We start from the raw sequence: 14,030 nt of genomic DNA, 5'->3' as shown, positions 1-14,030 counted from the left end.
ACCATTCAATCCTGTAATTCCTCTACTAGGTGTACACCCAGATGATCAAAAATTATTTTATAACAAAGACATTTGCACCAGAATGTTTATTGCAGCCAAATTCATAATAGCCAAGACATGGAAACAGCCCAAGTGCCCACTGATGCATGAATGGATTAACAAATTGTGGTATATGTACACCATGGAATACTATGCAGCCATAAAAAAGATGGAGACTTCACATCTTTTATGTTTACCTGGATGGAGCTGGAACATATTCTTCTTAGTAAAGTATCTCAAGAATGGGGGGGAAAGTACCCAATGTACTCAATACTACTATGAAATCAATGTATAACCACCTACACGCTCATACGAATGGCAAAATGTAACTATAGTCCAGAAAGTAGAATGGAAGAGGAGAGAGAGGGAAGGGGAGGGGGGATTTGGGAGGAGAGAGAATATCTGCGGGGGAACCTCACCTAATGTGCATGATGCAATGGTACATTTTAAAACTATTAATAAATGAATAGAATTGTGATGGATGTGTTACTTAGTTCAATGTAAGCATTTCATATTGTATATCGAAACAGTACCCTGAACCCCATAAATACATCAATGTACAAAGTTATGATTTAGTAAAAAATATAAATAAATAAATAAAATTTGCTATTAAAGAAATGATTGATGTTCAAGGATGATGGGAACATCTACTGTCCACCCCATGAAACTAACCAGACAGCCCCAATTTCCATCATGATGAAATCCCTGATTAGTTCATTAGAAAACTAGTCCAATGATTATGACTTGGTCTCTGTGGTCACCACTGATTCCAAGTACATGAATCAAGATTTTCTCCTCCTAAGGAAGAGGCAGAGTGAGACCAGGTATTCCTGATAACTGCTGTATTTTAAGACAAAATATAGTTACTTTTTAATACATGCAAAAGATAAATTCTATTGAAGTTGGAGGGAAAAAAAGAAAAAGAAAAGAGTCTTGGTATCATGGACGAGAGCTTTTAGGCTTTGGGTCTTCATATTTTCAGTCTCCACTTATCCACAGTACTCATCAGCCATTGCCTAGAGTGTGCACTAGCATAACTAGCAGTTAGTGCAGCATTTTTAAGCCTTTATTTTTTTTTTTATCTCATAGCACACTTGAACCTGTGGTTAAACTTCCATGGCACACTTAAATTATGTTGGTCCAAAAAAGGAGTGAAAAAAAAGAATTTACTTACTGTCCTTTGAACTTCTTCCAAAAATAATTTAATCAATGGCCTTTGAAAAATTTCAAGGCACATCAGTTGAAAATCGCTAAACTAGACCATGTGCTCAGCCCCCTGTAAACATGGTAAGAGACGCAGAAGAATGAACAAGCCTTCGAGAAACCCTTCTCCGGGGAGCCTGGGAGGGTGGCCTGGAGCTCTGCTATGTCAGGACCAGCGATGGTGACTTCTGACCTTAAACTTAGCTCCTGTAATTTTTGGTCCCCAAGAATTTAGGTGGATATATCCCTGTGGGCTCTGTGATCATATTTGGCCTGGTGGCCTTTATAGCATCTCAGCCGTGGAATAGGAGTCCAGCCCAAGGTGATGTCCACTACCAACTCTCACTTATAGCACTGCACCAACAGTTTCTCTATCAATGCCAGGGTGCAACAAATTTTTTCTGCAAAGGCCCAGTTAGGAAGTATTTTAGGCTTTGCAAGCTGTGTGGTCAAACTCACCAGCCCGGAAGCAGTCTCAGACAAGATGTAAACAAATTCGTCTTTTAATAAAATTTTAGTTATTGATAGTGGAAATTGCAATTAGGTATAATTTTCATATGCCACATAGTCATCTTCATTTGATTTGTTTTTTTTTTTCAATCATTTCAATAGGCAACAACCATTGTTCTTCATTCATGGGCCCTGGAAGAAGAGGTGGTGGGCATCCCACCCTGCCAGGGTGAGGAGCTCCACGCTGTGAGGGTTAGTGGCAGAGCTGAGCTGTAACCAATGCACCAGGCCTGTCATGAGAGAGCCATTCCATGGGCAGTGACCCCTGTCAGGGCAGGAAGCAGGTCCTGTCCGTGATGTGAAGCAGGAGGCTGAGGGCCCAGTGCCCTTCTCTCGTGGAGAATTCAGCGTCTGCTGCTCTGACACCTGGGGTGCCGAGCAGTTCTTCCCGAACCCCTGGAGAGAGAATGAGGTTTGCCCTCCTTTCCACACTTCTCCTCCTTTCCTTTTATCTGCTCTCCCTCCCTCAGTTCTCTGTCTCAAGGCTGCTTGCATTTTGCTCCTGGAAATGACCAGTGTTGAGGTCATCTAGTAAGCAGGGATTATTATGACTCTCTCTGCAAGGCATGTGCAGGGGAAGTACACTGGGCGCACACCTGTGCACCGTGGGGGAAAGAACAGCTTTCTCCCAAGCTAAAATGTTCAAGAGGAACAATAACGTAAGGATATTAACTCTCCTCCAAAGTGTGATGTGTGGAGTCAAAGGTTGCAGATTACAGCCTTTGGCACCAAACCAGCCAGGCGTTCATCTTGTTTCTTCCCATACCACAACTGTGTGACCCTACACGGTCACTTCACCTCTCACATTTAATAGCCTCATCTGTATAATGATAATCATAATAGTATAGCCTTCATAATGTTGTTGTAAAGATTTTAAAAATTCACATATGCATAGATCGTAAATCAGTGCCTAGTATGGAACACTTAATGACTGCTAGTTGATTTTTTTTTATTAAATCATAGCTGTGTACATTGATATGATCATGGGGCATCATTCACTAGCTTCACAGACCGTTTACCAAGTTTCACATATACCCTTGTAAGATGCACCGCTGGTGTAATCCCACCAATCCCCTTCCCTCTACCCACCTCTTCCCTCCCTCCCCTCCCTTTCCCCCTTCCCCCTATTCTTAGGTTGTAACTGGGTTATAGCTTTCATGTGAAAACCCTAAATTAGTTTCATAGTAGGGCTGAGTACATTGGGTACTTTTTCTTCCATTCTTGAGATACTTTACTAAGAAGAATATGTTCCAGCCCCATCCATGTAAACATGAAAGAGGTAAAGTCTCCATCTTTCTTTAAGGCTGCATAATATTCCATGGTGTACATATACCACAATTTATTAATCCATTCATGGATCGATGGGCACTTGGGCTTCTTCCATGACTTAGCAATTATGAATTGAGCTGCAATAAACATTCTGGTACAAATATCTTTGTTATGATGTGTTTTTGGTCTTCTGGGTATATGCCCAGTAGAGGGATTACAGGATTGAATGGCAGATCTATTTTTAGATCTCTAAGTGTTCTCCATATCTCTTTCCAAAAGGAATGTATTAATTTGCATTCCCACCAGCAGTGCAAAAGTGTTCCCTTTTCTCCACATCCGCGCCAACATCTCTGGTCTTGGGATTTTGTGATATAGGCTAGTCTCACTAGAGTTAGATGGTATCTCAAAGTAGTTTTGATGTGCATTTCTCTGATGATTAAAAATGATGAGCATTTTTCATATGTCTGAAGGCCGCATGCCTGTCTTCTTCAGAGAAGTTTCCCTTCAAATCCCTTGCCCAGCCTGCGATGGGATCACTTGTTCTATTCTTGCTAATGCGTTTGAGTTCTCTGTGGATTCTGGTTATTAAACCTTTGTCGGAGACATAACCTGCAAATATCTTCTCCCATTCTGAGGGCTGTTTGCTTGCTTTACTTGTGTTCTTGGCTGTGTAGAAGCTTTTTAGTTTGATCAGTTCCCAGTAGTGTATTTTTGAAGCTGCTTCAATTGCCCGGAGTGTCCTCCTCATAAAATACTCGCCCAGACCAATTTCTTCAAGGGTTTTCTCTGCGCTCTCCTCTAGTATTTTTATAGTTTCATGTCTTAAGTTTAAAACTTTGATCCAGCAAGAGTCTATCTTAGTTAATGGTGAAAGGTGTGGGTCAACTTTCAGTCTTCTACAGGTTGCCAGCCAGTTCACCCAGCACCATTTGTTGAATAGGGAATCTTTTCCCCATTGAATGTTTTTAATTGGCTTGTCAAAGATTAAATAACGGTAAGTAGCTGGATCCATCTCTTGGTTCTCTATTCTGTTCCAGACATCTACTTCTCTGTTTTTGTGCCAATACCATGCTGTTTTGATCACTATTGATTTGTAGTATAGTCTGAGGTCTGGTAGCGTAATTCCTCCTGCTTTGTTTTTATTTCTGAGTAATATCTTGGCTATTCGAGGTTTTTTCTGATTCCATATAAAACGAAGTATTGTTTTTTCAAGATCTTTAAAATATGACAGTGGAGCTTTAATAGGGATTGCATTGAAATTATATATTGCTTTGGGTAGTATAGACATTTTAACAATATTGATTCTTCCCAGACATGAGCATGGTATGTTTTTCCATTTGTTAATATTTTCAGCTATTTCTTTTCTTAGAGTTTCATAGTTCTCTTTATAGAGATCTTTCACATCCTTTGTTAGATAAATTCCCAAATATTTCATCTTCTTTGGCACTACTGTGAATGGGATAGAGTCCTTAACTGTTTTTTCAACTTGACTGTTGTTGGTATATATAAAGGCTACCGATTTATGAATGTTGATTTTGTAACCTGAAACGCTGCTGTATTCCTTGATCACTTCTAAAAGTTTTGTAGTAGAGTCCCTGGTGTTTTCCAGATATACAATCATATCATCTGCGAAGAGTGAAAGTTTGATCTCTTCTGACCCTATATGGATACCCTTGATCGCCTTTTCTTCCCTGATTGCAGTAAAACTTCCATTACAATGTTAAAAAGCAATGGAGACAATGGGCAGCCTTGTCTGGTTTCTGATCTCAGTGGAAATGATTCCAATTTAACTCCATTCAATATGATATTGGCTGTGGGTTTGCTGTAGATGGCCTCTATCAGTTTAAGAAATGTCCCTTCTATACCGATTTTCTTAAGTGTTCTGATCATGAAGGATGCTGGATATTACCAAAAGCTTTTTCTGCATCGATTGAGAGAATCATATGGTCTTTGTTTTTTAATTTGTTTATGTGCTGGATTACATTTATAGATTTACGATTTACGTATCCCAGCCTTGAGATCCTGGGATAAAACTGACTTGGTCATGATGTATAATTTGTTTGATGTGTTGCTGGATTCTGTTTGTTAGGATCTTGTTGAATATTTTTGTGTCTATATTTATTAGTGATATCGGTCTATAATTTTCTTTTCTTGTTGGGTCTTTTCCTGGTTTGGGGATCAGGGTGATGTTTGCTTCATAGAACATGTTGGGTGGTCTTCCTTCTTTTTCTACCTTTTCAAACAGGTTGAGTAATATAGGTACTATTTCCTCTTTAAAGGTTTGGTAGAATTCAGATGTGAAACCATCTGGTCCCGGGCTTTTCTTTTTAGGGAGGTTTTGTATGGTTGATGCTATTTCCAAACTTGATATGGGCCTGTTCAACATTTCCACTTGATTCTGGCTAAGTCTTGGAAGGTGACATGCTTCCAAGTATTGGTCAATTTCCTTCAGATTTTCATATTTCTGAGAATAAAGTTTCTTGTAATAGTCATTAAGGATTTTTTTGATTTCTGAGGAGTCTGTTGTTATTTCGTCTTGGTTGTTTCTGATTGATGAGATTAGAGATTTTACTCTTTTTTTCCTGATTAGGTTGGCCAAAGGTTTATCTATTTTATTGAGCTGTTCGAAAAACCAGCTTTTTGATTTATTGATCTGTTGTATTATTCTTTTGTTTTCAATTTCATTTAATTCTGCTCTAATTTTGGTTATTTCTTTTCTTCTACTGGGTTTGGGGTTGGAATGTTCTTCCTTTTCCAGTTGCTTGAGATGTCCCATTAAGTTGTTAACTTCCTCTCTTTCCGTTCTCTTGAGGAAGGCTTGCAGTGGTATAAATTTCCCTCTTAGAACTGCCTTTGCAGTGTCCCAGAGGTTCTGATAGTTCATTTCTTCATTCTTGTTTTGTTCTAAAAAATTGATTTCTTCCTTAATCTCATCTCTGACCCAGCTATCATTGAGCATAAGGTTATTTAACTTCCATGTTTTTGTATGAGTATGCAGATGCCTGTTGTTACTCAGCTCAAGTTTTATCCCATGATGGTCCGAGAAGATGCATGGAATAATTTCTATTCCTTTAAATTTACTGAGGTTAGACTTGTGACCTAAAATGTGATCAATTTTGGAGTAAGTTCCGTGGGCTGATGAGAAGTATGTGTATTTAGTTTTGTTGGGATGAAATGTTCTGTAGATGTCTGCTAAATCCAAATGTTGGATGGTTAGGTTTAAATCTAAGATTTCTTTCCTCAGCTTCTTGTTGGAGGATCGATCCAACACTGCCAAAGGAGTGTTGACATCTCCGACGATTATGGAGCTGGAGGAAATCAAGTTACTCATGTCTGTTAGAGTTTCTCTTATAAATTGAGGTGCATTCTGGTTGGGTGCATAAATATTAATAATTGAGATCTCATCATATTGGGTATTACCCTTAACAAATATGAAGTGACCATTCTTGTCCTTCCTTACTTTTGTTGGTTTAAAGCCTATTGTATCTGCAAATAAAATTGCAACACCTGCTTTTTTCTGATTAACATTTGCCTGAAATATGGACGACCATCCTTTCACCCTGAGTCTGTATTTGTCTTTTAAGTTAAGATGTGACTCTTGTATGCACAAATATCTGGCCTGAGTTTTTGTATCCAATCAGCTAACTTATGCCTCTTTAGAGGACAGTTTAAGCCGTTCACATTAATGGAGAATATTGATAAGTGTGGTGAAGTTTTGGGTATTGAGTTTTTCAAAAGTCCAGTGGGTATTTTTAATCCTTTCGCCAGTGTGGAAATTGGAGTTTGATCCGAAGTTTCTGAGTGAGTTTACTTTCGTGGTATAGGATTGGGTTGGTCATTATGGAGGATAGGTCTGAGAATATCCTGAAGAGCTGGTTTTGTTATGGCAAATTTCTTCAACATATGAATGTCATTAAAGTATTTAATTTCTCCATCATAAATGAAACTCAGTTTAGCTAGATACAAGATCCCGGGTTGAAAGTTATTTATTTTGCTTTAGGAGATTAAAAGTCAGTGACCACCCTCTTCTGGCTTGAAAAGTTTCAGCAGAGAGATCTGCAGTCATTCTAATATTCTTCCCTTTGAAGGTAATGGTTTTCTTTCTCCTGGCAGCTTTGAGGATTTTTTCCTTCATATTAACTTTAGTGAAGTTAATTATGATATGCCTGGGGGATGTCTTATTGGGGTTGAGTCGTGCTGGGGTTCTGAAGCTGTCTGCTATCTGAATTTCAGAATCTTAGGCATGTCTGGAAAATTCTCTTTCATAATTTCATGCAGAAGGGCCTCTGTGCCCAGCGAGGCCACTTCATCTGTTTCTGGAACCCTTATGATTTGGATATTCGCCTTCTTCGAATTATCCCAGAGCTCTCAGAGAGAGTGATCCGTTTTTGCTCTCCATTTCTCTTCCTCTTTGAGAGTTTGGGAGCATTCAAAGGCTTTATCTTCAATGTCAGAAATCCTTTCTTCTGCTCGCTCCATTCTGTTGCTGAGGGATTCTACTGTATTTTTCATATCTTTGAGGCCTGCAAATTCTTGCTTCAGTGTGTCTAAGTCTAAAGTTACTAATTTTCTTTAAATTCGTTAAATTCTTGAGACAACTTTTGAATTTCTCCTCGAATTTCTAATTCCACTTTGTTAATCTTGTCTGCAATCCAAATTCTATATTCAATTTCTGACATCTCAGCCAGTTGTTTATGAATGGGATCTTCAATTGCATCTGCCATATCTTTCCTTGGGGGGGATTGACCTATTCTGGTTATTCATGTTAGCAGAGTTTTTCCGCTGATTCCACCCCATGGTTGTTTTACTCCCTCTGATTTTTTCCCCTGGGGCTTTGTCGAGGGCCTGTACAGTGTTGTGGCCTGAGAAACTGGGGCCCTGTCTGGTGTGGTGGGGCTAAGTGGTTCTGTCTTGTTTTCAGCTGGTTTCTGTTCCACCCTAGTGAAACAGATACTTTGGATTGAAGTCTCAGCTGTGGAGAAATATTAGCAATTAAGTCACCCCACCCCCCACCGGCAAACAATTGGAAAAGAAAAAAATCAAACCTTCCTATCACCATGCACCCAGGGCACCACCTGATTTGTCCTCAGGTGATTGGTTCAGTTCAAAAAGGTCCAAATCAATTGTCTCAGTCTGCACCTGTCTCGGGTGAGAGCGTTTAAGAGGTCTCTGGGAACTGGATCACAGGGGTCTGGTGACTACTCTGGTGTGGCTTGCTCCAGTGCTGCGTGGAATTAGGAGAAGCCACCCAGCAAATAAATAAGTCTGGGAAGGTTGGTGCCTCCTTCCCCACCTTGCACCACTTCACATCTAGTCACTGAAAGCCCTGCAGTTGGCTGACCCAGTTGACTGTAGTGAATCGGTACTCCAGGAGTTTGTACCTGCCTGAATCACAAAGAAGTCTGCCTGGCTGCTGCGCTCTGCCTCTCTCTAGCAGGAGGAGGTGAGGCCTGACAACCTCGGGCGCTTGATGAAGGTTTTCACTCAGGTCCTCAGGTCCAGTCTCGCCCCTGATTAACGTTACTGGCAGAACAGAACAGAACAACTGTGCGGTTCCCCTGCAGAAGAGAAGCTGAATTAAGCTCCAAATCAGCTTGTCTTTGCTCTTGTATTGTCTATAGGCTGACGATCCCCTGAGGGCCAGGTGCGTCTTAGGTTTAGTAAAGCGGACCTCTGGGTCAGCCCTGCCCTGGGAGTTTCCCTGGTTTGCAAGTTGGAGTTGCCTCAGGCAAACTCAGAGTCTCTGGTTGCCCAGGGAGACAGGGGGTGTGGCTTCAGAATATTCGGTAGTGAGCCGTATTGCTAGCAAAAGAGGGCTGCTGCTTTATGCCTCAGGCAACGGCTGCTCCAGTGTAGCTCCCCTCCAGCCAACCGTCCTCTCTCTGCTCCCGTACCCCAGAGTCTGCACCGACAGGCTGCAGCCCAGCACTGTCTACACCCCTTGAGCAATTGCCCAAGAGTCTGGACCCCTGGGGGACAGGCCTCCAGACCTTGGAGCCAGATCAGAGGGGAGTGAGGGGAGTGCTGGGAGCCTGGGTTGCGGGCAGAGAATACACAGAGCTCCACACAGTTTTATGCCTGGCCGTATTGTCACCAAAAGACGGCTGTCGCACTGTGCCTCAGGGAACTGCCACTCCGGTGCAGTCCCCTCTCCGCCAACTGACCAGGACTGGCCTCCAGACCCCAGTGTGAGCGAAGGGGAGCGCTGGGAGCTCAGAATTCCAGGTAGAGACTATATACAGTTTATACAGTTTTATACCTGGCAGGAGGACGCCGTGGCACCCTAGTAGGGGAGGTAGGTCCAGTTTTTAGAGGGTCTCTCCCATGGAGTGTAGTGGGAGGACCTCTGACTGGTTGTTTGTGGGGCACTCTGAGCCGTTCTCATGGGGGAGGGGATCCCATCCGCTTGGTGATGGATTTTGTACCTTTTGTTTGTATCCTTGTGGTCGCAGCTCGCCTCAGTGGGGTTGACGTGCGTTCTACAACCTTCTCTCTTAGTGCAGCTCAAATCCACCAGGTTACTTGCTGAATTTTTGTCCTTTAACTCTCCTTGTGGACGGGAGTCTCTGTGGAAAGCTGGCTTCAGTCAGCCATCTTGTCTCCTCCTGATTTCTTAAATAAACTTTTTATTTTGGAATAATTTTAGGTTTATGGAAAAAACCTAAAAGGTAACGCAGAGACTTCCCATATACTCACCTTTCAGTTTCCTACAGTCGTTAACACCTTACATAACATGGTGTGTGTTTGTTATAACTAGGAAATTAACCCGGGCATATACTATTAACTCCAGACTTTTTTGTTTCTTTCAAATATTTTGCTCATGTCTTTTTTCTGTTCCAGGTTCCTAACCAGGATCTACAGTAAATTTAGTCCTCATGTCTCATTAATGTCCTCCAGTGTGTGACAGCTTCTCAGACTTCCCTTATTTTTCAATAGCAATGCCCTTTTGAGGAAAGCTGGTCGAGTTTTGCATGACGTTCACCAACTTGAGTTTGGCTGGTGTTTTCTCGCAATGAGATTGGGGCTCTGTTTGTGGGGTGAGTGCCACAGAGGTGAGCGCCCTTCTCATTACATCCCCTCACGGGTACGTGATCTCACCGTGACTCATCTTTGGCGATGTTAACCTTGTCCCTTGGTTCTGGTGGCAGCTGCCAGGTTGCTCCACTGTAAAGTTACTAATTTTCTCTTTCCATACTCTCCTGTAGGAAGTGAGTCACTAGGTCCAGTGTGTACTCCAGGGGAGGAGAATTAAGCTCCACCTCCTGGCGGGGTAGCCATGCAGATATTCACTACCCTGCCTGGAGTACTTCTGTAAGGAAAATCTGTCCCCTCTTTCTTCTTTCTTATTCACTCAGGTATTTATATTGGGATAGTTGCATGGATTGCCCTAGCTCCTATGTTCTCTTGAGAGGTTCCCATAGCATGTCCTTAACTTTGAGATGTTGTGAGATGCTCCAGGCTAAGCTGGAATTCCCCCTAATTCAGTTATTAATATAATCACAGGATGGTAGAAGGATGCCTGACACAGGGGACTTGTGCTGCTTGGTCTCCCCAGAGCACTCCCACCCTGAGATGAAAATCAGCACACTGCCTCCTGCTGGCCACAGCACGAGAAATTGACACAGGATGTGTGCCCCAGGGAGCCGGTGGGGCTCCAGTGGAGGTGGCAGCATTGATGTCGAGCAGCAGAGATAGTCTTTCCCCGTGCCACTCACTGGGGGCTCTGGCGGTGACCACCTTCCCCACCTCACGGAAGAACTTGTCTGTGCAAGAAGCCAGCACAGTGGAGTCAGAACTAACCTTGAAAGCCCCACCTGTGTGGTGGGGACTTCCATCCTGTTCTGCCTGACGCACTTCAGAGTCCCACCTACTTGAGACAAGATACTCCATCTGCTTTTCAAGGTCCTCATGCATCTGAAGTGCCTCCTGCCAGGACCATATCTCTCTGCCTCCCTTCATGGAATCACACCCCATCTGCTTGGACGGACACCAGTTCACTTCTTATACTCGACCTGGACATGATCATTGTACTGACAGAATCAAATCAAACTTTACTATTATTATTTATGTTTTGCCTGACATATGATGTGATTTTAAAACAATTACAATTTAGAAAATTGTGTATGAAGATACTAAAGCAACATAAAAATATTTGCTATAGGGCTGCATTAGTCAAGATAGGTTTTAAATTATTATGCTTTGAAGAAGGGGAAGGGACCCTAGGATTGTGCAGACAGAGGAAGGCCATGTGTGGACGCAGTGAGGAGGCAGCTGTCTACAGGGCAGAAAAGACGCCTTCATTAGAAACCAGCACAGTTTGCACCTTGATCTTGAACTTCTAGTCTCCAGACTGTGAGAAAATAAATTTCTGTTGTTAAGGTACACACGGTTTGTGATATTTTGGTTTGGAAGTTCTAGTTGACTAAAACAGGGACAGTGAGGTGTGAGCCTAGAATATTGCTGGGAGTGAGAAGCACCGGAAATAATTGATGAACAGCATTGACGTCTACTAAAGAAGATTAAATACCCAGTTACTCGGAAGGCTGAGGCAGGATCGCTTGAGCCCAAGGGCTGGAAGTTACAGTGAACTGTGATCACACCATTATACCATATACTCCAGCTTGGGCAACAGAGTGAGACCCTGTCTTTAAAGAAATAAACAAATAAACAAACAGAACAAAATTAAAACCAGCAAAGAAAGACAATAACAATACATTTTGTTGTAATAACCGTATGATAATATACGTTCATTTCTCTCTTCCTAGCCTTTATGCTATATTATTTTTCCTCAATTGCTCTACCGAGGTATAATTCACATAGTATAAAATTCACCATTTTAGACTGTACAGTTTAGGTTTTCTTTAAGTATACTCACAAAGTTGTGCAACCCTTACCACTCTGTAGTTGCACAACATTTTCATAACTCCAAAAGGGAACCTGTGCTTGTTTTGTTTGTTTATTTGTTTACAATTTTTGGCTGGAGCCAGGTTTGAACCCACCACCTCCAGTATATGGGGCTGGCGCCCTACTCCTTTGAGCCACAGGCACCACTTGGAAGCTGTGCCTATTAACAAGTGCCCTACATGTCCCCTCCTCCCGGTCTATGGAAACTACTTGTCTATCTTCAGTCTGGATGGACTTGCCTGCTCCATTTCATATAAATGGAACCACAGAACCTGCCAGCTCTGCCTCATCAGATTATAGAGGCTTCTGGCACCTGGGTTCCCTCCTGTGCCACCTGGGAGCTCTTTCAAGACTGGGGCAGTGTCAGGGCTCACTTGGTTTGTTTCCTGTCTCCAGGGTGGTATCTTATATCTTGAAAGCTGATGTTTTCCAAGTTTTATTATTGTTGCAGTTTGTTTAGAGGATAAATATGGTGTTGGTTACTCTATGTTGGACAAAAGTGGAATGTTCTGCTCACTATGTACACATTTTACACATTGTGCATTCACAGAAGATTTTGTTTGAATAGTTTGCCCTGAAGATGGACAACAAAGTTTGAACACTTCTGGGGTAGAGCAGTGATCAGAGGAAAGAATGGGACATGAGAGAAGAGACCTAGACTTTTTTGCTTGCAGGTCACATCATAAAACTTACCAAAACTCCAATTCATCTTCCAAACTCTCTTTTAGAAATATTACCACGTGGAGTCTCCAGCAAGTGCCTGCACTGTCCTCAGGTTAATCGTTCCACCTCTGTGGAATCATTTCCTTCTATTTTGGTATCTTGTACATATTTGTTGTTGCCTGTATGATGTATTTTTAGCCTCATCTTTCTCTTATCTGTTGCAAGTTGCTCGAGGTTAGAATGTGTGAAGTTGTTGGCCCAAAGACTTAACTGTAATGCCTGGGTAGCGGGAAGTGTTCTTTAAATATTTGTTGCACTAAACTGATTGTGTATCTCTCCTTATGAATTTTTAAATTTTTATCCACTTTTTATTTAAAATTTGACTTTCTTTTTTCCTGACAAAAGTGCCTTTCAGAATATACATCTGTAGGCCAGGTATGGCGGCTCACATCTATAATCCCAGCACTCTGGAAGCTGAGGCGGGTGGATCACCTGAGCTCATGAGTTTGAGACCAGCCTGAGCTAGAGCGAGACCCCATCTTTAAAAATAGCCAGGCGTTGTGGCTGAGGGAGGCTGAGGCAAGAGAATCTCTTAAGCCTGAGAGTTTGATGTTACTGTGAGCTATAACGCCATGGCACCCAAGGTGACAAAGTGAGACTCTGTCTCAATATATATATATATATGTACATCTCTTTTAATCCACAAATAAAATCCATTACGTAAAGAAGCCAGTTTTCTCTCTCTTTGAGTAGGGTGGAAACAATGTGAAAAGTATCAAATGTTTTGCCTAAGGTAAATGATTGGGAGGAGAAATTGGAACCTGACCGTGACTCTGGGTCTCACGTCTTTCTACTTTATTTGATTTTTCTGAGCAGCACTATCTGCCCGGTAGAGCCTCTCTGCTGAGGAAAACATTTTGCACCTGGGCACTTGTGCCTTTGGCTGCTCAGGCTGCCGAAGACAGAACCCTTTTCTCCGTCAACCCCCGAATGGCACATGCCAAGCAATGGGCAAGAGGGTCCTCCCTGAGGGTTTTTAGTTGATTTCTGAACAAAGAAGAAATTCCACAAAAGTTTCTTGCCAAAAAAGAAAGAAAACTATCTAAGATAAAATCCAAGACTGAACCTGAGAGGAAAAGTAGATGAAAAGATCAACAAAGATGAACAAGTGAAAAAGTATTCCCTCAAAAGAGAAAGGTTCCTCAAAAGCAAGTCACCAAATTTGAGCTTTGGTGAGTAGTTGTTTGACCTTGAGGCTCTCTCTTCCTATGGGATTCCATGGTAGATGTGTGTATATATACTGTTCTCTCTCTCTCTCTCTCTCTAATATATGTATATTATATATACACACACATATTTATTTATATATATAATATAAACAATAGAGATATACATGGCTGGATACCTTCTGGACAGCCCTCTATATAGTATTCTCAACATTT

The sequence above is a fragment of the Nycticebus coucang genome, chromosome 11 (assembly GCF_027406575.1).
Source record: "Nycticebus coucang isolate mNycCou1 chromosome 11, mNycCou1.pri, whole genome shotgun sequence".
Classification (NCBI taxonomy): Eukaryota; Metazoa; Chordata; class Mammalia; order Primates; family Lorisidae; genus Nycticebus; species Nycticebus coucang.
This window is presented reverse-complemented; position numbering follows the sequence as displayed.